At 38.6% G+C, this 27,394-nt stretch overlaps 1 protein-coding gene across 3 annotated transcripts in view; it reads left to right on the top strand.

The window, feature by feature from the left end:
- Positions 1-27,394, top strand: part of LOC140147818 (protein SSUH2 homolog) — a 58,308-nt gene that overhangs the window by 24,940 nt on the left and 5,974 nt on the right. The gene's annotated exons all lie outside the window — the stretch shown is intronic.

Genomic DNA, 27,394 nt, shown 5'->3' with positions numbered 1-27,394 from the left:
CAAATGCTTGCTGCTACTGTATACCGTTCATGTCATGGACTGAATAAACATGATCGTCATTGATCGAATAACAAATAAAATACTTGTTTGTGACATTCCCTATTCTTGATTCATTTTAAAATATCTGATTTTTAAAAATATCGTCTTGCAGTAATCAAAAATTAATAAAAATCCAGCCCATATAAAGGTTTTCATATTTAGCGCATTGCGGTAATACATTCTTTCCACACAATCACGATTGAAAGAAACAGATACTTTATTATGAAATAAATACAATTTAGCTTAGTAGACCATTATTTAATGGAATTCTGAAATCTGAATAAAATTAAAATATTGTCACTTGTGTCACGATTCTTTAATGATAGTACAATCAGTGTACGGTACTGAAAAAGTGAAACATCATGTTTTATGGATTAACCCCAGACGGAGACAATGAAACACAAGGAACCATGAATTTTTGGTCTACTTATTGGCCATCAGGATAGACAATAATTTATTTTCATAATAATAATAATAATAATAATAAGACATTTATTAAAAGCGCACTATTACACACAAAGCGGCCTCTAGGCGCTGAATACATAATACACATAATAATGAAAATAATACAGCATTTATACAAAATTACAATACTTATCAATATACAAAATATGAATTTACCTTTAAATTAAACAATAAAAACTATTCATAAAAAAGCAGGCCAGCTGCACATACACAACATCAAGGGCATAAAACATAGCAAAACACACAACCATCTCCATCCAAGGATGGAGACGCCTGTGTAAGAAGCATGCGAGACCCACCGATGTAGCACAAGTGCCAATCCGTGGACATCACATGCCCTCAACATAATTAAATATAATGACACTTACAATAAAATTATTACACTCAAAGAAAACACTACTCTCATGAAATAAATAGCATGGCAAATAAATAAGCAATAACACGACCACCTCCATCCAAGGATGGAGACGCTGTGTAAGAAGCATGCGAGACCCACCGATGTAGCACAAGTGCCAATCCGTGGGCCTCACATGCCCCTCAACATAATTAAATATAATGACACTAACAATAAAATTATTACACTCAAAGAAAACACTATTCTCATGAAATAAATAGCATGGCAAGAAAATAAGCGAAAACACCACCACCTCCATCCAAAGGATGGACACGCTTGAGTAAAAAGCATGAGAGACCCACCGATGTAGCAAAAGTGCCAATCCGTGGGCCTCACATGCCCCTCAACATAATTAAATATAATGACACTAACAATAAAATTATTACACTCAAAGAAAACACTACTCTCATGAAATAAATAGCATGGCAAATAAAAAAGCAATAACACGACCACCTCCATCCAAGGATGGAGACGCCTGTGTAAGCAGCATGAGAGACCCACCGATGTAGCAAAAGTGCCAATCCGTGGGCCTCACATGCCCCTCAACATAATTAGATATAATGACACTAAGAATAAAAATTATTACACTCACAGAAAACACTACTCTCATGAAATAAATAGCATGGCAAATAAATAAGCAATAACACGACCACCTCCATCCAAGGATGGAGACGCTTAATAAGAAGCATGCGAGACCCACCGATGTAGCACAAGTGCCAATCCGTGGGCCTCACATGCCCCTCAACATAATTAAATATAATGACACTTACAATATGTCAGATTAGCAGCAAGTGAACACATAATAAATAAAACAGCAAATGTTACTGAAAGTATTGTTTGAACAGGTAAGTTTTGAGACCTGATTTGAATTGTTCTACAGAGGCATGGCATCTCATATGGATAGGAAGATTGTTCCACAAAACCGGTGCTGACATCGCGAAAGCTCTGGAACCGTAAGTTATAGTCCGTGGAATAGTAGATGGCAATCTTAGCAGATTCTGTGTTGAAGATCGAAGAGAGCGTCCGGGCTCATACCGAGTAATCAATTGAGTCATATACGATGGAGCGAGATCTTGCAGGCACTTGAAGGTCAGAAGCAATAACTTGTACTGGATCCTCTGATAAACCGGCAGCCAATGAAGCTCAAAGAGTACTGGCGTGATATGGTGACGGCGTTTAGAACAGGTCACGAGTCTTGCCGCAGCGTTTTGAAGTTTTTGAAGACGCTGAATTTGTGACACTGGTAGCCCAAAGAATAAGCTGTTACATGAGTCTAGGCGCGATGTTATATCTGCGTGCACAAGTTTTTCCGTCGAGGATCTATCAAGAAACCGCCGGATCTTTCCAATTTTGAAGATGCAAGCCCAGCCTTTGCGAAGAACACTCCGATGTGAGCATCCATTGTGAGATGTTCATCAAACACAACCCCGAGGTTTCGCGCCTCAGAACATGTCTTTACTATTGAGTCACAGATGGTAAGCGAGTCGAGGGCAGTGGTTTTCTTGAAGCGAGATGTTAAGTGCAACACTTCTGTTTTTGCATCATTGAATTGCAGTTTATTTGCAACGGCCCAGGCCTTGATATCTTCCACGCAGTGCTCAATTTGACGAATGGAGGTGTCTCTATGGGCTGGCTTGAACAGAAGATAAACCTGTGTATAATCTGCGTACATGGTGTGATTGATGTTATGCTTGCTAATAATGTCACTGAGAGGCGCTGTAAAATGTGAACAGCGGGCTCCTGCTACCGAGCCCTGGGGCACACCATAAGTAAGATCTCTAGGGCGTGACTCAGATTCTCCAATGACGACAGATTGAGTCCGGCCATCCAGGTAAGAGCGGAACCACGAGAGGACTGTTCCACAAATACCATAGCGCTCTTCAAGGCGTGTGATTAGGATGGTGTGGTCAATGGTGTCGAAGGCAGCGCTAAGATCGAGTAGAAGTAGGGTTGCCTCTTCATGCTGATCGAGTCCAAGCAAGATATCATTTGTGACACGGAGTAAGGCAGTTTCAGTCGAGTGGTTGCGACGGTAGGCAGACTGGGCTTCAGCGTACAGATTATTGGAAGCAAAGTATTCCTGAATCTGAACTAGACAGCACCTTTCGAGCAGTTTTCCCAGAAATTGCAGCTGTGATACTGGTCTATAGTTTTTGTAGACATCTTGATCAAGGTTCGCCTTTTTCAGAAGTGGGGTCACTTTAGCTGTTTTGAAGCTTGTTGGAACACAGCCTGAAGTCAGCGACATGTTGATGATGTTAGTCACAACTGGGAGAATACTATCAATGCATTTCTTGAATAGATCCGTTGGAATTGGATCGAAGCGAGCAACTCTTCGTGGCGAGTCCATTATGATCTTCGAATCTCAGCACTGGAAAGCTCATTGAATCTCTCAAGACTTCCACTGCACGAGTCTTTGATAGTGGTAGAGTGCGATAGATGGACGGCGGAATCTAGGCCTTGACGAATCTTCTGAATTTTCTCGTCGAAGAACGATGCAAATTCCTCTGCAAGCGCACAACTTGAGTTGTGCTTAGGCAGCGCTGGTTTGCTGCTAGGATTACACAGGGTGTCAACAACTCTGAACAATTCTTTGCTGTCACAGTCAAGGATCTTTGCTCGATGATCTTTGCTTGATATAAATTTGTAAAGATTCCAGCCATTACATCATTAAAAGCAAAGGGTTTGTACACAACCCTGAATCAACAAGGATGCCTGGGATTCCAAGATGAGAGCAAAACAGCTCGACCCAATTTTGTTCGACAGTAAACACCCAACTGAGGAATCTGAACCCCAAGGCAATTCCAAAAAGGAAAATCAAAAAGATGGGATTCCAAGATAAAAGTAAAATTACTCAACCCAATTTCTGTTCAACAGTAATTACCCTACTGGAGAATCCGAATCCCAATCAAGCAAAATCAAAAGGTGAACTCCAGAATAAGAGTAAAATTACTCCACCCAATTTCTATTCTACAGCAAGCTGTGCTGAGGAACGTGGTGCTCACAAAAACCCAACAAAGGGGAATTTATAATGGCTGGAATTTTTCAATCAATTAATTTTCATTCTGTGATTAGTGCATACAAACAGTTGCTCCGAAGGTTGGCACCTTGGAGATTCCTCGAGGTAATCCTACCTGGAAGAAATACAAAGACTGAAAGAATGAATGTGAAAGAATATTAATAATGGATATAGGTTGTGATGTCCACTGGTATATCATAGGATTGATTGAGGCATTGAGCATCCAGCATCAGGCACCCCCTGCCAGCTACTAGTAATTGGGAGACAGGCTTAATTGCCTACAGGTTGGGGATAGTAGGGAGATCAAAATGGCTGCCTACCTGAGGAATAGACTTGATCCACCAGTCCTTCAACTGCTTACGCACGGTCATCGGGTTGTGCTGGCAGGTGAGTCCTGGTGGATCAAGTCTAACAATCAACATGGCGGAATAAAATGGCCGTTTCTCGATTCGGGGCCTGAGAACGAACCGTGCAAAAAAGTGGGGCGATTTATTCTTTTGCATTGTATTGTTTTTACGCGGGATCCTGCGTGCATGCGCAGTAGCTCAATATGGTTGACGCCTGCGCAATACTTGTTGTACGGCATATATGGCAGCTGATACATGATGAATATTCATGTAATAACATTTTTTGTGAGAAATCAGAGCAGAGACAGATCGTCAGCTTGTCTGTGTAACCGTCCATAGGAAAAACAACAAAATATGTTTAATTTCAAACCTGGTTGTCAATGCTGAAACTTTGGCTGGAGAAGTTGAAGGTGGCGTTGCTGGTGATCTTTTAGACTGTTTATTTGAAGTCATCGGTTGTTTTAGAGCAAAATAGGAGGCATTTTTGTGCCATGTAAGCGGCGGATCGGCATTTTCTTGATTTCAATTCATACCGGCATAGCCATAGGCCTACCATGTTCATGAATTGGATGTGCACTTTCAACAAACAACCTGATTCAACTACACGGATTGTACACACCGTGATTTGTATGTTATTCATTGTCAGTGCAGCCTAGGCACGGGCTATTAAAGCATGTAAGTACTACAGATTCCAGAAAGCTACTCAGTCATGCACGGTCTCAAGACAGACAAAGAAATTCAACGGCCATGCCCGCTGTCTGAATCTGAATGGTACTGTCCAACACTCCTTGGTTGCTTGGCAATGGTAGAACCGTAGAAGTAGAAGTACAATGAAGTAAGCCGGATTGTCGGTCATGTCAGTTGGTCTGTGCTGCACTCAAATGGCACAGCCACTTAGTTCACCACGTAAACTTGTATAAGTTCCTTGTACTAACAGCCACTTGACTGCTGAACATGTGAAAGTTTAGTACCAACCTGTCAATACACGGCAACTAGCCTCGCTTGAGAACTGTGCTGTGCAACTGCACGAGTCGTGAGTCCTACATCATGTACATCAGGCGCTGCACTGCACTTGAAATCGAATGGATGGTATTCTTCATGTTAAAAAGGTAAGTTCATGTCTTCATGCCAAATCATGGGTTGGATCTCACTCAATTTTACAAGGCGAGACTCGATCCAAAAAACGGAGTCCCAAAATTATATGACTAGGCATAGCATGCCTAGGCTCGGGCTTCATGGCTCAGGCTTAGCCACAAAGTATTCAAATGTGAGTAAGCCTAGAAGAATGATAGGCCTAGCCTGTCATGATATGTTTTGCATGAATGTAGGACAAAATACTGGTCAATAAATAGTGGTCATGCTAGGCCTAACAGTAGTAGTAGTACCATGACTATGTACGGTACATGTAATCCTATTTACCTAACCTTTTCCAAGTCTACTGCTTGTCCTTGCACACATTTCTCCCTTTCCGCATTTCACTTACCGTAGTCTATTGCTGGGCCCTCGTGCATCTTACCGTCCATCATGCCATTATACTTGCCGTAGCTCGTAGTCTCGTCTCACGCATTAGTCTCGCATACACACATTAGTCTAAGATTGGACCTATTATACACACATCGTATCGTTATGTATGCATGGTGTTACACTTGCATGACTTGCTGTAGTCTACAGCCTGCCGTGTAATATTAGAGCGTAAGTTGCGTAACATTGTGACGTAAGTTACGCAACGTAAGTTATTGCGCAAAGCAACGTAAGTTACGTTGCGTAAATTAACAATGCAATGCAACGTAAGTTGCGCAAAGCAACGTAAGTTACGTTATGTTGCGTAACGTAAGTTACGTTGCGTAAATTAACAATGCAACGCAGTAAGTTGTTTGACGTAAGTTGCGTAATGTAGGTTACGCAACGTAAGTTATTCAATGTAAGTTACGTTGCGTAACTTAACAACGCAACGTAAATTGCGCAACGCAACATAACTTACGCAACGTAAAGGGGTGTCACGTTGCGTAAATTAACAACGCAATGTAAGTTACGTCACGTAAGTTGTGTGACGTAAGGTGCGTAACATTGTGACTACCGTACCGTAACACTATACTGACTACCAAAACTTAAATGTGAAGAAAGTGTGTGGAGCCGCTGGAGCGTGTTAAAATTTTGATCATAGGGTTAAAAAAGCGTAAAGAAGGTGCACGGAGCGGGCAAAAATTTGAAATATATATTATTTTGAATTAACTAAAGATTGTACGTACATTTTGGCGTAAATTGAAAGAATGCACGCAGCAGCTTAAACAAATTTTGTGTCATCAGCCTTCTATTCTATTTTGGGGTAAAATTATAACCCCCTCTATTTTTGGTCTAAAAATTCTATGATCCCCAGTATATTCATGACCCACCCCCTTCGAAGAAAATGACAGACCCCTATAAACAAACACACTGGTCATAGAAACAAAATACACGTGAATCAAAACACCAAAAAAAATTAGGTCTTTTTGGGGAAAAAAATCCATATCTTCAATATGAAATGTCAAAATTTTCAATTGATCGTCGACTTTTCCTCCCAGCTACATACACTTTAAGAATATATCATTAGATTTATAAAATTTACATAGAGGATTGTTATATATCAAAATGTAAAAATATCAAATTTTAATAATTTGTCATAAAATTTGTATTATATCGTGAATTTCAAAAATGATAATTATTTGATATCAGAAAGACATTCTTCAGTATTCAGAATGCAATTCGATATGTCTGATGTGCTCTCATGTCCCACAAAAAATACTGTCGAAACGCTCAAAACGCTCATTCCAGATCCCTTAAGTAGAATTGAGGGCATGATCAATAGGCAGAACCAAGGGCATAAATAAGAAGCATGCCTTCAAATATTATAATAGATGATGTTCAGATATTCCCAAATATTCAATGATTATATTTCATTAAAATAATAACAAAAAATAAGATGCAACAAACATTAAAATGTGATTTTCCTACATTGTTTTTTATCCCGGGATCGTTGCGTTAAGATAATGGATGGCACAGTATTTTTTTGTGGGACATGAGAGCACATCAGACATATCAAATTGCATTCTGAATACGAGGAATGACCTATTGATTTTTGAAATTTGGAATATAATACAAATTTTTTGGCAAATTATTAAAAATTGATATTTTTAAAAATTTTGATAATTTTAGGTATTTTTGAGACACAAAGATATATCTTCAATACAAAATGTTAACATTTTCAAATGATGGATGGTTTTTCCTCCCAGCAACTTCACCGTTCCTTCAGATGTTGTATTATGCTACATAACAACAAATCCATGATGTGTTTATTGTGAAAATGGCGTCTGCTCCAGATGGATGCGGCGATACACCGAGCTCATTTCGTAGCGGTAGCATTGCGCCCGTCACATGTACCGGGCACAATGAAGTGCGGGTCCACCGCTAGAGGTCAAAACACAGAAAGTGCTCGCCGGATTCATGTATAGTTTTGACGTCACTGGTTGATGATCGGCAAATTGAACCACTATTAGTGACATTTTGATATGTCTGCCTGTCTGTCTCTAAATGCGGCCTTAACAGGGAAACCCCACCATAGATTAAAGGCCCATTCAGTGATTTGCTCATCTGGACGATCGTAACAATCATCAAAATTGAGATTTTGGTACCTTTGTCATTGCCATAGATATGCTAACATAGCCTGCTAGTTGTTCAGCTGAAAGCCATGTATTTAAGGCAAAATAAGGACATTTACATGAATCTGTAATTTATATACCGACAGTATATAAATTAGCTACATGTATTTGAATGGGGCTTCAACTTCGTCAATACTGCTGTTTTCTTTGTTTTGGCCAAATTTGTCATTTCAAAAATACCAAATGACAATTTGAATGACTTATCTTTCACTTTTAAAGGTGAACCTCATTGAAAATAAAGTTATATATCAATGGAAAGCTTATGGTGTCAGGATACTAAAAATTATTTTTTCCGATTTTTTTGATGACCAATAAAGCTGACAAATTAAAAAAATGAATGAATTTTTGGTCTTTTTTAAGGCGCCCAAAAAGCACCCAAATCAATCATCTATGACCTTGGGAATGCTCGTGACGTAAGCTCAGGGTTCGCAATCACGTGATCCTACTCGGAAACATGTAAACAAGACTTGCTTCCTGTACTTTGAAGCTGCCCGGCAAATCTGATTTTCACAATATAGCTTGAAATTAGAGGAATCTTCGAGTTGCTGGTTCCTTCTATATATATTAGAAATAATAGAATTATTGTCAACACATAAATTTTCCGTAAATTTTTGACAAAATCAGTCACAACTGGCTGGGTATAATTGGGTAATTGAGTTTGAATTTCGCGCTGGGATCAATTCCATGCGCAAATGCTTGCTGCTACTGTATACCGTTCATGTCATGGACTGAATAAACATGATCGTCATTGATCGAATAACAAATAAAATACTTGTTTGTGACATTTCCTATTCTTGATTCATTTTAAAATATCTGATTTTTAAAAATATCGTCTTGCAGTAATCAAAAAATTAATAAAAAATCCAGCCCATATAAAGGTTTTCATATTTAGCGCATTATGTAATACATTCTTTCCACACAATCACGATTGAAAGAAACAGATACTTTATTATGAAATAAATACAATTTAGCTTAGTAGACCATTATTTAATGGAATTCTGAAATCTGAATAAAATTAAAATATTGTCACTTGTGTCACGATTCTTTAATGATAGTACAATCAGTGTACGGTACTGAAAAAGTGAAACATCATGTTTTATGGATTAACCCCAGACGGAGACAATGAAACACAAGGAACCATGAATTTTTGGTCTACTTATTGGCCATCAGGATAGACAATAATTTATTTTCATAATAATAATAATAATAATAATAAGACATTTATTAAAAGCGCACTATTACACACAAAGCGGCCTCTAGGCGCTGAATACATAATACACATAATAATGAAAATAATACAGCATTTATACAAAATTACAATACTTATCAATATACAAAATATGAATTTACCTTTAAATTAAACAATAAAACTATTCATAAAAAAGCAGGCCAGCTGCACATACACAACATCAAGGGCATAAAACATAGCAAAACACACAACCATCTCCATCCAAGGATGGAGACGCCTGTGTAAGAAGCATGCGAGACCCACCGATGTAGCACAAGTGCCAATCCGTGGACATCACATGCCCCTCAACATAATTAAATATAATGACACTTACAATAAAATTATTACACTCAAAGAAAACACTACTCTCATGAAATAAATAGCATGGCAAATAAATAAGCAATAACACGACCACCTCCATCCAAGGATGGAGACGCCTGTGTAAGAAGCATGCGAGACCCACCGATGTAGCACAAGTGCCAATCCGTGGGCCTCACATGCCCCTCACCATAATTAAATATAATGACACTAACAATAAAATTATTACACTCAAAGAAAACACTATTCTCATGAAATAAATAGCATGGCAAGAAAATAAGCGAAAACACCACCACCTCCATCCAAAGGATGGACACGCTTGAGTAAAAAGCATGAGAGACCCACCGATGTAGCAAAAGTGCCAATCCGTGGGCCTCACATGCCCCTCAACATAATTAAATATAATGACACTAACAATAAAATTATTACACTCAAAGAAAACACTACTCTCATGAAATAAATAGCATGGCAAATAAAAAAAGCAATAACACGACCACCTCCATCCAAGGATGGAGACGCCTGTGTAAGCAGCATGAGAGACCCACCGATGTAGCAAAAGTGCCAATCCGTGGGCCTCACATGCCCCTCAACATAATTAGATATAATGACACTAAGAATAAAAATTATTACACTCACAGAAAACACTACCCTCATGAAATAAATAGCATGGCAAATAAATAAGCAATAACACGACCACCTCCATCCAAGGATGGAGACGCTTGTGTAAGAAGCATGCGAGACCCACCGATGTAGCACAAGTGCCAATCCGTGGGCCTCACATGCCCCTCAACATAATTAAATATAATGACACTTACAATATGTCAGATTAGCAGCAAGTGAACACATAATAAATAAAACAGCAAATGTTACTGAAAGTATTGTTTGAACAGGTAAGTTTTGAGACCTGATTTGAATTGTTCTACAGAGGCATGGCATCTCATATGGATAGGAAGATTGTTCCACAAAACCGGTGCTGACATCGCGAAAGCTCTGGAACCGTAAGTTATAGTCCGTGGAATAGTAGATGGCAATCTTAGCAGATTCTGTGTTGAAGATCGAAGAGAGCGTCCGGGCTCATACCGAGTAATCAATTGAGTCATATCGATGGAGGAGATCTTGCAGGCACTTGAAGGTCAGAAGCAATAACTTGTACTGGATCCTCTGATAAACCGGCAGCCAATGAAGCTCAAAGAGTACTGGCGTGATATGGTGACGGCGTTTAGAACAGGTCACGAGTCTTGCCGCAGCGTTTTGAAGTTTTTGAAGACGCTGAATTTGTGACACTGGTAGCCCAAAGAATAAGCTGTTACATGAGTCTAGGCGCGATGTTATATCTGCGTGCACAAGTTTTTCCGTCGAGGATCTATCAAGAAACCGCCGGATCTTTCCAATTTTGAAGATGCAAGCCCAGCCTTTGCGAAGAACACTCCTGATGTGAGCATCCATTGTGAGATGTTCATCAAACACAACCCCGAGGTTTCGCGCCTCAGAACATGTCTTTACTATTGAGTCACAGATGGTAAGCGAGTCGAGGGCAGTGGTTTTCTTGAAGCGAGATGTTAAGTGCAACACTTCTGTTTTTTTATCATTGAATTGCAGTTTATTTGCAACGGCCCAGGCCTTGATATCTTCCACGCAGTGCTCAATTTGACGAATGGAGGTGTCTCTATTGGCTGGCTTGAACAGAAGATAAACCTGTGTATCATCTGCGTACATGGTGTGATTGATGTTATGCTTGTTAATAATGTCACTGAGAGGAGCGCTGTAAAATGTGAACAGCGGGGCTCCTGCTACCGAGCCCTGGGGCACACCATAAGTAAGATCTCTAGGGGCGTGACTCAGATTCTCCAATGACGACAGATTGAGTCCGCCATCCAGGTAAGAGCGGAACCACGAGAGGACTGTTCCACAAATACCATAGCGCTCTTCAAGACGTGTGATTAGGATGGTGTGGTCAATGGTGTCGAAGGCAGCGCTAAGATCGAGTAGAAGTAGGGTTGCCTCTTCATGCTGATCGAGTCCAAGCAAGATATCATTTGTGACACGGAGTAAGGCAGTTTCAGTCGAGTGGTTGCGACGGTAGGCAGACTGGGCTTCAGCGTACAGATTATTGGAAGCAAAGTATTCCTGAATCTGAACTAGACAGCACCTTTCGAGCAGTTTTCCCAGAAATTGCAGCTGTGATACTGGTCTATAGTTTTTGTAGACATCTTGATCAAGGTTCGCCTTTTTTCAGAAGTGGGGTCACTTTAGCTGTTTTGAAGCTTGTTGGAACACAGCCTGAAGTCAGCGACATGTTGATGATGTTAGTCACAACTGGGAGAATACTATCAATGCATTTCTTGAATAGATCCGTTGGAATTGGATCGAGCGAGCAACTCTTCGTAGGCGAGTCCATTATGATCTTCCGAATCTCAGCACTGGAAAGCTCATTGAATCTCTCAAGACTTCCACTGCACGAGTCTTTGATAGTGGTAGAGTGCGATAGATGGACGGCGGAATCTAGGCCTTGACGAATCTTCTGAATTTTCTCGTCGAAGAACGATGCAAATTCCTCTGCAAGCGCACAACTTGAGTTGTGCTTAGGCAGCGCAGGTTTGCTGCTAGGATTACACAGGGTGTCAACAACTCTGAACAATTCTTTGCTGTCACAGTCAAGGATCTTTGCTCGATGATCTTTGCTTGATATAAATTTGTAAAGATTCCAGCCATTACATCATTAAAAGCAAAGGGTTTGTACACAACCCTGAATCAACAAGGATGCCTGGGATTCCAAGATGAGAGCAAAACAGCTCGACCCAATTTTGTTCGACAGTAAACACCCAACTGAGGAATCTGAACCCCAAGGCAATTCCAAAAAGGAAAATCAAAAAGATGGGATTCCAAGATAAAAGTAAAATTACTCAACCCAATTTCTGTTCAACAGTAATTACCCTACTGGAGAATCCGAATCCCAATCAAGCAAAATCAAAAGGTGAACTCCAGAATAAGAGTAAAATTACTCCACCCAATTTCTATTCTACAGCAAGCTGTGCTGAGGAACGTGGTGCTCACAAAAACCCAACAAAGGGGAATTTATAATGGCTGGAATTTTTCAATCAATTAATTTTCATTCTGTGATTAGTGCATACAAACAGTTGCACCGAAGGTTGGAACCATGGAGATTCCTCGAGGTAATCCTACCTGGAAGAAATACAAAGACTGAAAGAATGAATGTGAAAGAATATTAATAATGGATATAGGTTGTGATGTCCACTGGTATATCATAGGATTGATTGAGGCATTGAGCATCCAGCATCAGGCACCCCCTGCCAGCTACTAGTAATTGGGAGACAGGCTTAATTGCCTACAGGTTGGGGATAGTAGGGAGATCAAAATGGCTGCCTACCTGAGGAATAGACTTGATCCACCAGTCCTTCAACTGCTTACGCACGGTCATCGGGTTGTGCTGGCAGGTGAGTCCCTCGGCCCCGATCTCGAAACAAAAAACATGGCGGAATAAAATGGCCGTTTCTCGATTCGGGGCCTGAGAACGAACCGGGCAAAAAAAGTGGGGCGATTTATTCTTTTGTATTGTATTGTTTTTACGCAGGATCCTGCGTGCATGCGCAGTAGCTCAATATGGTTGACGCCTGCGCAATACTTGTTGTACGGCCATATATGGCAGCTGATACATGATGAATATTCATGAAATAACATTTTTTTGTGAGAAATCAGAGCAGAGACAGATCGTCAGCTTGTCTGTGTAACCGTCCATAGGAAAAACAACAAAATATGTTTAATTTCAAACCTGGTTGTCAATGCTGAAACTTTGGCTGGAGAAGTTGAAGGTGACGTTGCTGGTGATCTTTTAGACTGTTTATTTGAAGTCATCGGTTGTTTTAGAGCAAAATAGGAGGCATTTTTGTGCCATGTAAACGGCCGGATCGGCATTTTCTTGATTTCAATTCATACCGGCATAGCCATAGGCCTACCATGTTCATGAATTGGATGTGCACTTTCAACAAACAACCTGATTCAACTACACGGATTGTACACACCGTGATTTGTATGTTATTCATTGTCAGTGCAGCCTAGGCACGGGCTATTAAAGCATGTAAGTACTACAGATTCCAGAAAGCTACTCAGTCATGCACGGTCTCAAGACAGACAAAGAAATTCAACGGCCATGCCCGCTGTCTGAATCTGAATGGTACTGTCCAACACTCCTTGGTTGCTTGGCAATGGTAGAACCGTAGAAGTAGAAGTACAATGAAGTAAGCCGGATTGTCGGTCATGTCAGTTGGTCTGTGCTGCACTCAAATGGCACAGCCACTTAGTTCACCACGTAAACTTGTATAAGTTCCTTGTACTAACAGCCACTTGACTGCTGAACATGTGAAAGTTTAGTACCAACCTGTCAATACACGGCAACTAGCCTCGCCGAGAACTGTGCTGTGCAACTGCACGAGTCGTAGTCCTACATCATGTACATCAGACGCTGCACTGCACTTGAAATCGAATGGATGGTATTCTTCATGTTAAAAAAGGTAAGTTCATGTCTTCATGCCAAATCATGGGTTGGATCTCACTCAATTTTACAAGACGAGACTCGATCCAAAAAACGGAGTCCCAAAATTATATGACTAGGCATAGCATGCCTAGGCTCGGGCTTCATGGCTCAGGCTTAGCCACAAAGTATTCAAATGTGAGTAAGCCTAGAAGAATGATAGGCCTAGCCTGTCATGATATGTTTTGCATGAATGTAGGACAAAATACTGGTCAATAAATAGTGGTCATGCTAGGCCTAACAGTAGTAGTAGTACCATGACTATGTACGGTACATGTAATCCTATTTACCTAACCTTTTCCAAGTCTACGGCTGGGCCTTGCACACATTTCTCCATTTAGGCATTACACTTACCGTAGTCTATGGCTGGGCCCTCATGCATCGTACTGTCGATCAGGGCATTATACTTGCCGTAGCTCGTAGTCTACGCTTCACGCATTAGTCTCGCATACACACATTAGTCTAAGATTGGACCTATTATACACACATCGTATCGTTATGTATGCATGGTGTTACACTTGCATGACTTGCTGTAGTCTACAGCCTAGCCGTGTAATATTAGAACGTAAGTTGCGTAACATTGTGACGTAAGTTACGCAACGTAAGTTATTGCGCAAAGCAACGTAAGTTACGTTGCGTAAATTAACAATGCAATGCAACGTAAGTTGCGCAGCAACGTAAGTTACGTTATGTTGCGTAACGTAAGTTACGCTATGAAATTAACAATGCAACGCAGTAAGTTGTTTGACGTAAGTTGCGTAATGTAGGTTACGCAACGTAAGTTATTCAATGTGATTTACGGTGCGTAACTTAACAACGCAACGTAAATTGCGCAACGCAACATAACTTACGCAACGTAAAGGGGTGTCACGCTTGCGTAAATTAACAACGCAATGTAAGTTACGTCACGTAAGTTGTGTGACGTAAGGTGCGTAACATTGTGACTACCGTACCGTAACACTATACTGACTACCAAAACTTAAATGTGAAGAAAGTGTGTGGAGCCGCTGGAGCGTGTTAAAATTTTGATCATAGGGTTAAAAAAGCGTAAAGAAGGTGCACGGAGCGGGCAAAAAATTTGAAATATATATTATTTTGAATTAACTAAAGATTGTACGTACATTTTGAGCGTAAATTGAAAGAATGCACGCGCAGCTTAAACAAATTTTGTGTCATCAGCCTTCTATTCTATTTTGGGGTAAAAATTATAACCCCTCTATTTTTGGTCTAAAAATTCTATGATCCCCAGTATATTCATGACCCACCCCTTTCAAGAAAAAATGACAGCCCCTATAAACAAACACACTGGTCATAGAAACAAAATACACGTGAATCAAGTTGAACAATTAATAAAATAAACAGTAAAAAAAGTGAAATTTGTATTACAATCAACATATTTTTTTTTCAATTTCCCATGTGCGTATTACTATTAAATGATGAAGGAAAAAAGGAAAAACAATACATATTTTGCAAGTCAAAGAGCTAAAGCATGAGGAGACGAGTGACAACTCAAAAATGCATGGAAAACGGCCTGGAAAATGATGTGTGAAATTAGAATGAATAAATATTCAGGCAGTACAAATTTGTTTATTTATTTATAATTTCATGTCAAATGTCATGATTATAGTAAACAATGCAAATATTTCATTCATAATAAATTATAACATCCTTAAAAGGAGATGCTGTGACCACGTGATAAGAACTAATTAATTATTCATGAGCTAATAAATGCTCCAATTTTCGAACGCATAATCGTTACCAGTCCTCACCTGCCAGCACAACCCGATGACCGTGCGTAAGCAGTTGAAGGACTGGTGGATCAATCGAGAAACGGCCATTTTATTCCGCCATGTTTTTTGTTTCGAGATCGGGGCCGAGGGACTCAGGCTACCTGAGGAACACGGATGGCACATGGGCTGAGATAGTTGCAGATTTTTATATCTAACATTTGCAATGTAAATGCAAGGGATTCACCAGAAAGACTTAGCAGTTATTCAAGAACCTAGTGGAGGTAAAGTTATACGTTGGTATGAAACCATTCCAAGGAACTGTTAAGCTTAAGCTAGCTGTGCTGTGTTATTTGATTCTGTCATGACATGACTTTGAGTAGTGTACACAAAACGCGAACTGCGAGCATGCATTAACTGGCTACAGAGTACAGACTAGTCTTCATGGAAACTCCCAACTACAGATCAAGACATGATATGGATAACAAATGACTCTAGATCATCTCATGCCACAATGATGGCACTGCCAATGATAACATATTAATATTCTTACTCTATGCTAGTATGCTATACATTATATGATTGTGTATATGTGTATTATAACTTGTGAAGCAGGTTAACATGGTTAAAGCCCCACCTGATGATGTACTTAACCCCAAAATAAATGTTACTAGTGTTTTATTGTTCTGAAATAGTAACTACAGTGTACTGTGTTTACTTTGTGTGAACCTGGTAGTAAAGGGTATTCTGTCCCTAGGCCATCAGTAAGGTTGGTGTATACCTTGGTCATAACAGAATTGGGGGCTCACGTCCGGGAATGAATTAAGTAATTTAGAGCCCTACCAGAAACAGGGGCTCGTGTTCTGAGATATTGAATTAAAAATTAAATTACAGTACACTGTACGTAAAGAAAGAAATACATTGTAAAATTGGGTTTAATCAGTATCATCATCATGGAGTTTAAACCAGAAGAATTCATTAAGGATGTAACATGGGAAAAGTTTGACCAGTTACGGAGACCTAAGTTAGTGTCATTAGGCCAATATTATGAATTGGATATTAAACCGCCAATGAGAAAGCAAGTAATTAAAAATGATCTCATAGATATATTGGTGGGTAAGAATATTCTTTATGAAAAATATTTGGATAAGAAAATGGAAGTCCAAATTCATGTTGGGGTGGATGTTGTAAAACTGAAACAACATGAAATTGAAATGCAGAAAAAACAACATGAAATTGAAATGCAGAAAATGCAACAGGAAATTGAAATGCAGGAAATTGAAATGCAGAAATTGAAAATCGTAGCGCAAGAAAAAACATGGCAAAGTTAAAAATGGAGAAAGAATTCAGGATGAAACAATTAGAAATGAAATGGTCACTTGAGCATGAGAAATTGAAACAAGAATTAGTATTCAAAGAGAGTACATTTGATGTCACTGAACATATCGAGTTGGTACCAAAATTCAATGAATGCTAAGTAGACAAATATTTCATACATTTCGAGGAAATTGCCAACAGTTTCTCCTGGCCAAAAGACCAATGGTGCTTATTACTTCAGAGTGTTTTGGTGGGTAAAGCTTTTGAGGTATTTTACTGTTTACCTGATGCAGATTACCCCACAGTAAAGCAGGCCATCCTGAATAAGTATGCACTCACCGCACAGTACAAAACAAGATTGGCAAAGCCATTTTCACACTCAAATTCCTATGAGGAATTAAGAAGAAGCACACAACACGGAGAAGAAGTTTGGTCATCTGAGGTTCATGATACAAAAAGTACAAAAGTTCCCAGTGACCCTAGTAAACAAAAGGTTATCAATGAAAGTAAGCCTAAATCAGGGCCTTCTTGCTATCACTGCCATAAGAAAGGGCACCTGATGTCCCAATGTTGGAAACTTCATGAGAAACAAAATTGTTCATCTCCTGTAATGTGTGTAGACCCTGTGCATATTAATGAGAATCTCCCCAATGAAAACCAAAAAGTCCTACAAAAGGAATCTGACTCAATAGAAGTTAGTGAAATATGTGAACCTTTGGTGAGTGAGGGAATTAGTGTGTCGTTATTAAATGACAAATCAGATCCAAAGCCCATAGAAATAATGAAGGATACAGCTTGTGGCAAGAGTGTAAATTTGGAGAGCACCTTGTCATTTTCAGAGATATCTTCCACTGGAGAGGATGTGCTGGTCCCTGTTATTGGGATGGATACTGTTAGTAATCCCCCTCACATAATTGAATTACAGACTGACTTGGTGTCAAAAACATATGAAGTGGGAGTACAAAAGGAACTGCCCATAGATGCTGTGAACATACTCTTGGATAATGATTTTACTTAGGAAAATGTACTACCTGATAAAGTGCCTGATCACATACATGTAGATACTAAACCAGTGATTAAAACTGATAGGGATGAAGAAAATTATGTTTTCCCATCAGATGTTGTTCCCAGATCCATGAGTTGTCAAGCAAACAGTGAAATTATGGAGCCCATACAGAGTGCTCAAGAAAAACATGAAAGTCAGAAAAAGGAAAATGACTTAGTCCCAGACCTAGAGGACACTTTTCTTTCTGACATACATGTATATGATCAGGATAAACAATCAAGTCCTATTGTTATGGGGATATCAGATCCCAATGTATCTAATGTAAATACAAAATCTGAGAAACATAGGGACTGTGAACAGTACCCTAGTAACCATGAAAAACTGGTTAGTGAACAAGAGAAGGACCCAAAACTAGTAAACAGAGATCAAAGATCTATCACAGAGGAAACAAATGAGGTCCCTGTATGTTTGTACAAAGTAAATGAGGTTCTAGTGAGAAATTGCAGACCTCCAGATACAAAAGTTTATCAAGAATGGAGAGTCTATAATCAAGTAGTGGTGCATAGTACATGTAATGTAGTCATAAGTCTGACACATGAAAATCTCAAACAGAGTCAAGACAGAATGAGAATATGGTATGACAAGGAAGCTGAGAACAGAGTGTTTAAACCAGGTGAAAAGGTCCTGACAACTACAACTGACTTGACATACCATGATCTTTCTGTACATGTAGGTGATGCTGCAGCTGCACCCATAAAACAATATCCCTACATGGTAAATCCACTCAAACAAGAGTATACCCTAGATGTCAAGCATGTTAAATGGAAAGACAATGAGGTAACTGACACCCTATCAAGGGCAGCTTAAATTGAACATACATTATGAAACAGTGTGTGAAACAAAAATTCCTTTTAAAAAGGAACACTGTGTACTTTTGAGTAGATCACATGTATGGAACATGTTCAAAGCTGAGTTTTCATGGCATTTAAATTTTGCTTTTAATTGTGCTGTATAAAACTTTGAGTTTTGTTATCAAACAAAAATTGCTTTTAAAAAGAAAAGCAGTGACATGGTCATGAACCAATGTCAACATTTTATAGTTTGTGTAGTGTTATACAGTCAAGGTGTTTGTTGACAAAAAGTTCAGGTATAACAACTACAGGATAATATACTAAGCAATCAGTTATGAAGTAAAACACTAAAGAAAGTGTGAAGTTTTCATTACATGTAAACTTCTCTTTTAAGGGGGGAGGTGTGATGTCCACTGGTATATCATAGGATTGATTGAGGCATTGAGCATCCAGCATCAGGCACCCCCTGCCAGCTACTAGTAATTGGGAGACAGGCTTAATTGCCTACAGGTTGGGGATAGTAAGGGAGCGATCGTTATTTATGGCAGGGGGGAATGGGTAAATTTAGGGGAACATGAAATTTTTTGTGGTCTTGAGGGGGAACCTGAAATTTTTAGTTGAACCAGGAGGGGGATTGTTAAATTTTAAATGGAGAAAATTGGGAAAACAAGGGGAACGCGAAAATTTTGAGCGAACGCGAGGGGGGGGAACGCGAAATTTTTGTCGATATTTTTGCCAAAACACCCATTCCCCCCCCTGCCGTAAATAACGATCGGTCCCTAGGGAGATCAAAATGGCTGCCTACCTGAGGAACACGGATGGCACATGGGCTGAGATAGTTGCAGATTTTTATATCTAACATTTGCAATGTAAATGCAAGGGATTCACCAGAAAGACTTAGCAGTTATTCAAGAACCTAGTGGAGGTAAAGTTATACGTTGGTATGAAACCATTCCAAGGAACTGTTAAGCTTAAGCTAGCTGTGCTGTGTTATTTGATTCTGTCATGACATGACTTTGAGTAGTGTACAAAAACGCGAACTGCGAGCATGCATTAACTGGCTACAGAGTACAGACTAGTCTTCATGGAAACTCCCAACTACAGATCAAGACATGATATGGATAACAAATGACTCTAGATCATCTCATGCCACAATGATGGCACTGCCAATGATAACATATTAATATTCTTACTCTATGCTAGTATGCTATACATTATATGATTGTGTATATGTGTATTATAACTTGTGAAGCAGGTTAACATGGTTAAAGCCCCACCTGATGATGTACTTAACCCCAAAATAAATGTTACTAGTGTTTTATTGTTCTGAAATAGTAACTACAGTGTACTGTGTTTACTTTGTGTGAACCTGGTAGTAAAGGGTATTCTGTCCCTAGGCCATCAGTAAGGTTGGTGTATACCTTGGTCATAACAAGGTATACAAGTGCATATAATTGGACGATGTAAGCTAAAATAAAACAAACATCTCCATTTTTCTTAAATATTTGACTTGTCTTTTATGGATTAGTTAAAATTAAACAGACTTGTAAAATCCTGGTTGAAGTGTCTTTCTTCTGTGTGGATTCCTTTCTATATATCTGTTAATTTTTTCTAGAAGACAAGGCTTTTGCATTATTAAAGATGCTATAACTGATGCTAATTCCTTTGCTGCAGCTATAAGCATTATGATAAAATTTAATATTATTCCATTACAAACTGACCGAACATGCCAGGAGCTTATAAATTAATTTCCACTTGTTGTGTGCAAAAGTTCATTTAAATGTATTTATAGTGCTTAGTCAGCATGCCCAACGCATGCTATATCATGCAAAACAATTTTTTTTCTTGTTTTCCTTATTTATGTAAGGAAGACAGCACCTGTTTTTATAAACAGACTATGTTTTTTCTTGAATAGCTGCACTTGCTTAAATTATTTTATTAAACCCAATAAGCTCCCCTTAAATTGGGAGTGGTGGGTGGGAGTAAAAATTTTCCGTCTATCCTGACTGGAATCCAATAATGCAATGAATTAAATCGCCGAATATGACGACCTAGTGCAATTGAGAGAGCAGCTCTGATTGGCCAAAGCACGAAAGCGTCATAGAGCCATGGAAACCCCGTGAAAAATCTGACCCGAAATGATGACCTAGCGATATGAAAGAGCAGCTCTGATAGGCCAAAGCCCAATAGCGCCAAGATTCATGAAAACCCGGGAAAAAATGACCCGATGACCGGAAATGTTCCGCATGGGGTCAAAGTTGTTTTCTTACTGTTTCACGTTAGAAAACTTTATTACCGAACATGATGCGTAAATTGCTGCTGAAGAAATAGCAGGAACCCGATCAAGGTGGACATGCACAAACACAGCGACTCGCTTCGTCCGGAAGCACTTACGCTGTGTGCCCGGCTGTGTGTTTCAGCAGATTTGATCAATCGCTTATATTTGGAACATTTACAGGAATAAATTTTGCTGATGAAGTAGCAATAAGTTGGAAATATCAGAATGTGAATATCAAATCGGTCATTTTGTCTGCAAGTGCAGTACAGTCGCGGATACCGAACACTCAGCGACTGAGACTCAGTCAGTCACTGAGTTCATCCCGTAGGGATGTATCTACGAGTTCGCCTATCATACATGACCGGTTGTAAAGTTAAGAAATAATTAAAAAATCCTGTACATGTACCTTATTCTATTCCTTCATTTTCTCATTGTGATAAGTTCATCTCAACTTGGTGTGACGATCTGAACTGGTAGCACTAGCAGTTATTTTTTGCAATCTGTTTTCATTCCGGTTCTTCGGTGAATCTTCGCTTTTCGTGCTTTACTGCAATATTCCCTATGCATATCGTGGATGGCTTGGCCTATCCCAAATCACCCCGCCAGCACTTTTCCCATTTTAAATCCACACAGTTTATTCAGGAACTTCATTCTTGATTTGATCATGATGTTTCCTACATGTTATTCTTATTTTAGTGAAGATATTTTTCATGTAAAGTAAGTTGACAATGACTGAATTCGTACATTGGCCCGATGCATGCCACAGTAATGCATGCAAACCCGGAAGTAACTGTGTGTCCCCGAGCTGACGTCATCAACGAAAGCGCCCAATTTGAACGATTTCGTTTTGTAATTTAGGGGGTGGCCAATATCCAATCTTTGCATGGAGATTATGTCTAGCCTGGTACGTTAGGCAAATAACAAATATTCTTTTCTGCGTCCTGGCCTCATAATATTCTTTTCTGCGTCCTGGCCTCATAAGCTTTCCATTGATATATAACTTTATTTTCAATGAGGTTCACCTTTAAGCAATTTATAAACAATTTTAATTTGTTTACACTTTTGCTGGGATCATCACTGAATGGGACTTTAATAACATGGCATCCCACCAGGCAAAGACCAGGTATTTTTTATGCAATGAAAATTCTCCACTGAGGGCTGATTGTTTAATTGCCTGTGTCTGATGGGTGAGCTGTAGCTTTAATTACATTTACAGGAAAGATATCAAGAAAAGTATATCATAACAGGTGCAGTGTGGGCATATAGCATTTTTGTGTCTCACACTTTATGGAATATAATGTTTGGCCCTCATTAACAGATGACTTCGTCCGATGGGGCGCTATCTATATGTTATTAATTTATTAATTAAAGTTCAGGCAAAGTGGCACTATAAATAAGGAGAGAGAAAATCAGAACCATTCGGGTTCGAACTAGTGCGCACTCACAATTACATGCATTGAGTTCACCACCACATGCCACAACAGCTCATGGTGGATCTGCCAGCAAATTAAACATGTAATGATTTTATTCTCTTGTGAATGTCTCATGGCCAAATAAATTCATTATAAAGAAAATGGTGGCCTTTAGCAGGGCACCAGTCAAAGTCTTCTTCTGTTCAGGCGGCATAGGACACGCAACACGGACGTCATGAGGCTGGCGAAGATACAGGGCTGACAGCCCCATTCACAATACACGGTTAGCAATTATAAATGGACAATTAACATACTTGCAGTGGGGTACTTTGCAGAACCCCACCGGTTTTAGAGTAAGATAATTTTGCTTTGACACCACATAACAAATTTAGAATTGTTTGTGAAGATTTCATGATTATGTGTTAATCCAATGGCGACGTCAAAAATAGCGATATCGCATCCACCATCATCTGCTTCTGTTTGGACATAGCAGATAGAGCGCCCTCTCTTTATGATTTATTTATTGTTAACCATTTGCAGCTTCACCCCTCCCCTCCTTTACCACATCAAAAGCATCATCAACTTTGCAACATTATTGCCTCATTTACTTGTGTTGACCCACAAATATGTTAATATGAGAACAGGGTAGGCAACTTATGGCTTGCCATCAAATTTGCTGTGGCCACTATTAAGGGAACCAATACTTGCATAGTTACAAAGATGTGGCAGAATTTCAGAATGATTTTGGATGGGGAATTACGAGGGGGTATCAAAAAGTTTTAGAAATCGCCCAGAAGTGAAAGAGCTATATCAATGAAATTTTGTCAGTGCAATTACTGGTCCTTATGTACACTATGATGCAAAAATGGTCTCATAAGAACGTTTACTTTTTTTACAGGCGCTAGATGTCAGTACCTGCCTATGTAACCGCATAACCAGCAAAATGGAGAAAATTGAGTCATGTAGCATGATTAAGTTCCATTTTAAGGGTTACAGTGGCCAAAAAATCTGTGATGAAATAAAAATTCATTTTCCAAAAAGCAACAGCGACAATATCACAATCACCACCGAAAATAACTTTCATTTCATCATCGATTTTCTAGGCACTGCAACCCTTCAAATGCAGGATCTTAATAACACTGCTTGCCTCAATTTTCTCAATCTTGCAGTTTATGCGCAGTAACTGGGGCAGCAGGTTATTAGCATCTAGCGTTGCCTGTAAAAAAAGTAAACGTTCTTATGAGACCATTTTTGCACCATAGTTTACATAAGGACCAGTGATTGCACTGACAAAATTTCATTGATATAGCTCTTTCACTTCTGGGTGATTTCTAAAACTTTTTGATACCCCCTCGTATACCAAATTTTTACAGATGTCTACCCTACTGGTGCTTGTTTCAATGAACTTGTTTAGATTTCAGTCCAAGGATTGCAGACTTTTGCAAAAGAAGCATCTACTACTTATCAACAGAGATGCCATTTTCCAGAATTTATTCGGTTTTCTGCATTTTTATAAATTCCCAATTTTTGTTCTCAATATTTGTGGAGGATTTGGAGAGTCCCTGATACTAGAGCCAAGTGCTACAATCATTTGTGGTTGATTTAAAAAAATTTGGCCAAAAAAAAAAAAATCGCCAAAAATTTTGTTTCTAAAAGGGACCCCTGGCCGTGAGGCGCTGTGCCCCAAACATCACGCACCCTATGGCTAGCAATTGTCCCTAGGCCCTATTATTTTTTTGCCTTATATAGAGGTTGTGCGTGAAATTATTGATTGGCTCCAAACAAAGGATTTGAACCAGTGTCCTTCACCGTAATCATGGCGCAGTGCAGTCTATTCAAAATGTTGTCGTCAACTTGTATGATCGTAGTGCATTTGTTATGTTCGTGAGATGAACTGTCGCGGTAGATTGCAATCATGCTTTTTGTTGAATGCATTTGAGTAGTCCGCCATATTTCTGGTATGATACCGGTACGTCATATGCACAACCTCTATTGAAAATATAAAATTTGCTCCGCCGTTCAACAAGCCCTGTTAAATTCTCACTCTCTTTGCAATTTAATATAAATCTGCAGCCTGCACAATTTTCATTGAAAATATCTGGCCCACCAAAAAAAGGTTGCCCACCCATGCATATTGGAGTATTTGCTATAGTATAAAGACTCATTTACTCATGTTGGGTCACATAAGTAGGAACATCTTAATCGGAGCAGGAACCACTGCATATAAATATATTGACCTGTTTTTACAGTTGTCAACCTGTGTATCCAGAAAACTTTAATATTTCATGTACAATATAAACAAATGTATATTTAATTGATTTTAATTAAAGAAATTGGATAGTGAGGCTGCTCTGTAAACTATATTTAATTGATTTTAATTAAAGAAATTGGATAGTGAGGCTGCTCTGTAAACTATATTTAATTGATTTTAATTTAAGAAATGGGATTGCGAGGCTGCTTTGTACTGATATAGTTTTATTAAAATTTCACTTCCACCTGAAATGCAACACACTAACCAAGATTTTGATTTCTGTAATTTATTCTGTAATTAATATGAATTAATGGTATGCTTTCAAATAACCCGACACATCAATATCGTTCTTACGACTCACACACAGGCTCACGCAAAATTTGATCTGTCAATGAGTTATGCATGCCATATATTTACCCAGGAAAATATTCAGCTGAAGAATTCTGTTTTGCATTTTACTATTTAGTATAAAAAGAGTTCTGTCAGGTCTTAAAGAATAACTTCTGATCACTCTACATATTTTTCCCCATTTTGCATTTTGCTAATGGTGTGACCAGATCAACAGCCACATCCCACTTTACCCTATCAAAATGCAAGATTTTAGTATCACATGAAAGCTCATGTGACGTGTCATGTCAAAAGGAGACACTTTTGGGCAGGTTATCAATTTTGAGGTTTTTACATATCTGAAATATAGATATTTTGCTCCACAGCGCCGTTTTCCCCAATGAAATCGGACATTCATAAGCAAAGATATTGAGTTCGTAATTTATGGTATTATAAAATGGGAAATTGAGATATCTGCCTTTAAAAATATTATTGACAATGTTGAGAGTAGAAATTACCTTGAAAAATGTCTCAAAAAATACAAGATGCCAGTTATATTCCGGCTTGAAACTATCAGACAATATTTTAAACATTGATAACATCACAAATTCGCAACAAACCTAAATTGTGAAAAAATCACCCCCGGGCGGATTTTTGGCTATTTTTCCATTTACAATCCTGCCCAAAAGTGTCTCCTTTTGACATGACACGTCACATATTTTTCTCAACTAGCTGTCTTCTTTCTTCCCACCCCACCCCTTGTCTACGACACTGCAAAGATGAATGCTATTTTTGGGACACCCTGCACACTAAATGACTGATTTGTTACTATCATTATGATATTATCCAAGTAAGATATTTAACACCCTGCGGCTCAAATTAAAAGTCCCAAGTTTTGAGATATTTTCTCAAAATATCAAGGGCTATCTTAAGAACTACTGAACCAAAATTAGGCTTGTTTGTACTCATTCTAATGCATATTTCATGCCGATTCCAAATATGGTCATTTAAAACAAAATTTGAAACTTGTCGTCTGCAGTCAACAGAGCGTTAACTGTTTTCCATGTGGGGATGTATTGGGCTATTCCATTTAAAATCCACACTACCACTGTGGAAGATTTAGCCAAAGTCTTCCACAGAGGGAGTATGAGTTTTGAATAGAATAGACAATTGGGTAACTTCCATTTGAAATACTCACTCCCAGTTGTGGAAGGTATAGGTAAAGCGATAATACAGAAGGAGTATGGGTTTCAAAATGATTAACTCTGACTAATTACATTTGAAAAACATACTCCCCTGTGGAAGATATTTCCAAAATCTTCCACAGGGGTAGTGTGGAATTTCAAATGGAATAGCCCATTTTGTTTAATCTGGTATATTGTAGGAACTGGGAGATAGAGTAACAGTTTGTTTCAATTTGCAACTGCTTCTTAAGGGATCTAGAATGAGCGTTTATTGCGTTTCGACAGTATTTTTTGAGGGACATGAGAGCACCTCAGACCTATCAAATTGCATTCTGAATACGAAGCATGTCTTTCTGATATCAAATAATATATTTTTGAAAATCACAATATAATACAAATTTGATGACAAATTATAAAAATTTAATATTTTTCAAATTGTTGATATACAACAGTCCTCGAAATAATTATATAAATCTAATGATATATTCTTAAAGTGTATGTAGCTGGGAGGAAAATCCGACGGTCAATTGAAAATTTTGACTTTTCATATTGAGGATTTGGATTTTTTTCCCAAAAGACCTATTTTTTTTTTGTTGTTTTGGGGAAAAAATCCATATCTCCAATATGAAAGGTCAAAATTTTCAATTGATCGTCGGCTTTTCATTCCACCTACATACACTTTAAGTATAAATCATCAGATTTGTAATGTTTACTTCGAGTACTGTTAAATATCAAAAATATCAATTTTAATGATTTGCCATAAAATGTGTATTAAATTGCAATTTCAAAAATCAAAATTATTTGATATCAGAATGACATTCTTCGTATTCAGAATGCAATTCGATATGTCTGATGTGCTCTAATGTCCCAAAATTAATACTGTCCAAACGTTCATACCCCATCCCTTAATCCATTTGTTGTTATTGTAATATATCTTTATGACTTGGAGCCTTTTTATAATACTGATATTTGATATACTTTATATAT

The sequence above is a fragment of the Amphiura filiformis genome, chromosome 3 (genome assembly GCF_039555335.1).
Source record: "Amphiura filiformis chromosome 3, Afil_fr2py, whole genome shotgun sequence".
In the NCBI taxonomy this organism is placed as follows: domain Eukaryota; kingdom Metazoa; phylum Echinodermata; class Ophiuroidea; order Amphilepidida; family Amphiuridae; genus Amphiura; species Amphiura filiformis.
Note: the sequence above shows the minus strand (reverse complement) of the source record. Positions and strands in the feature narration are given on the sequence as shown.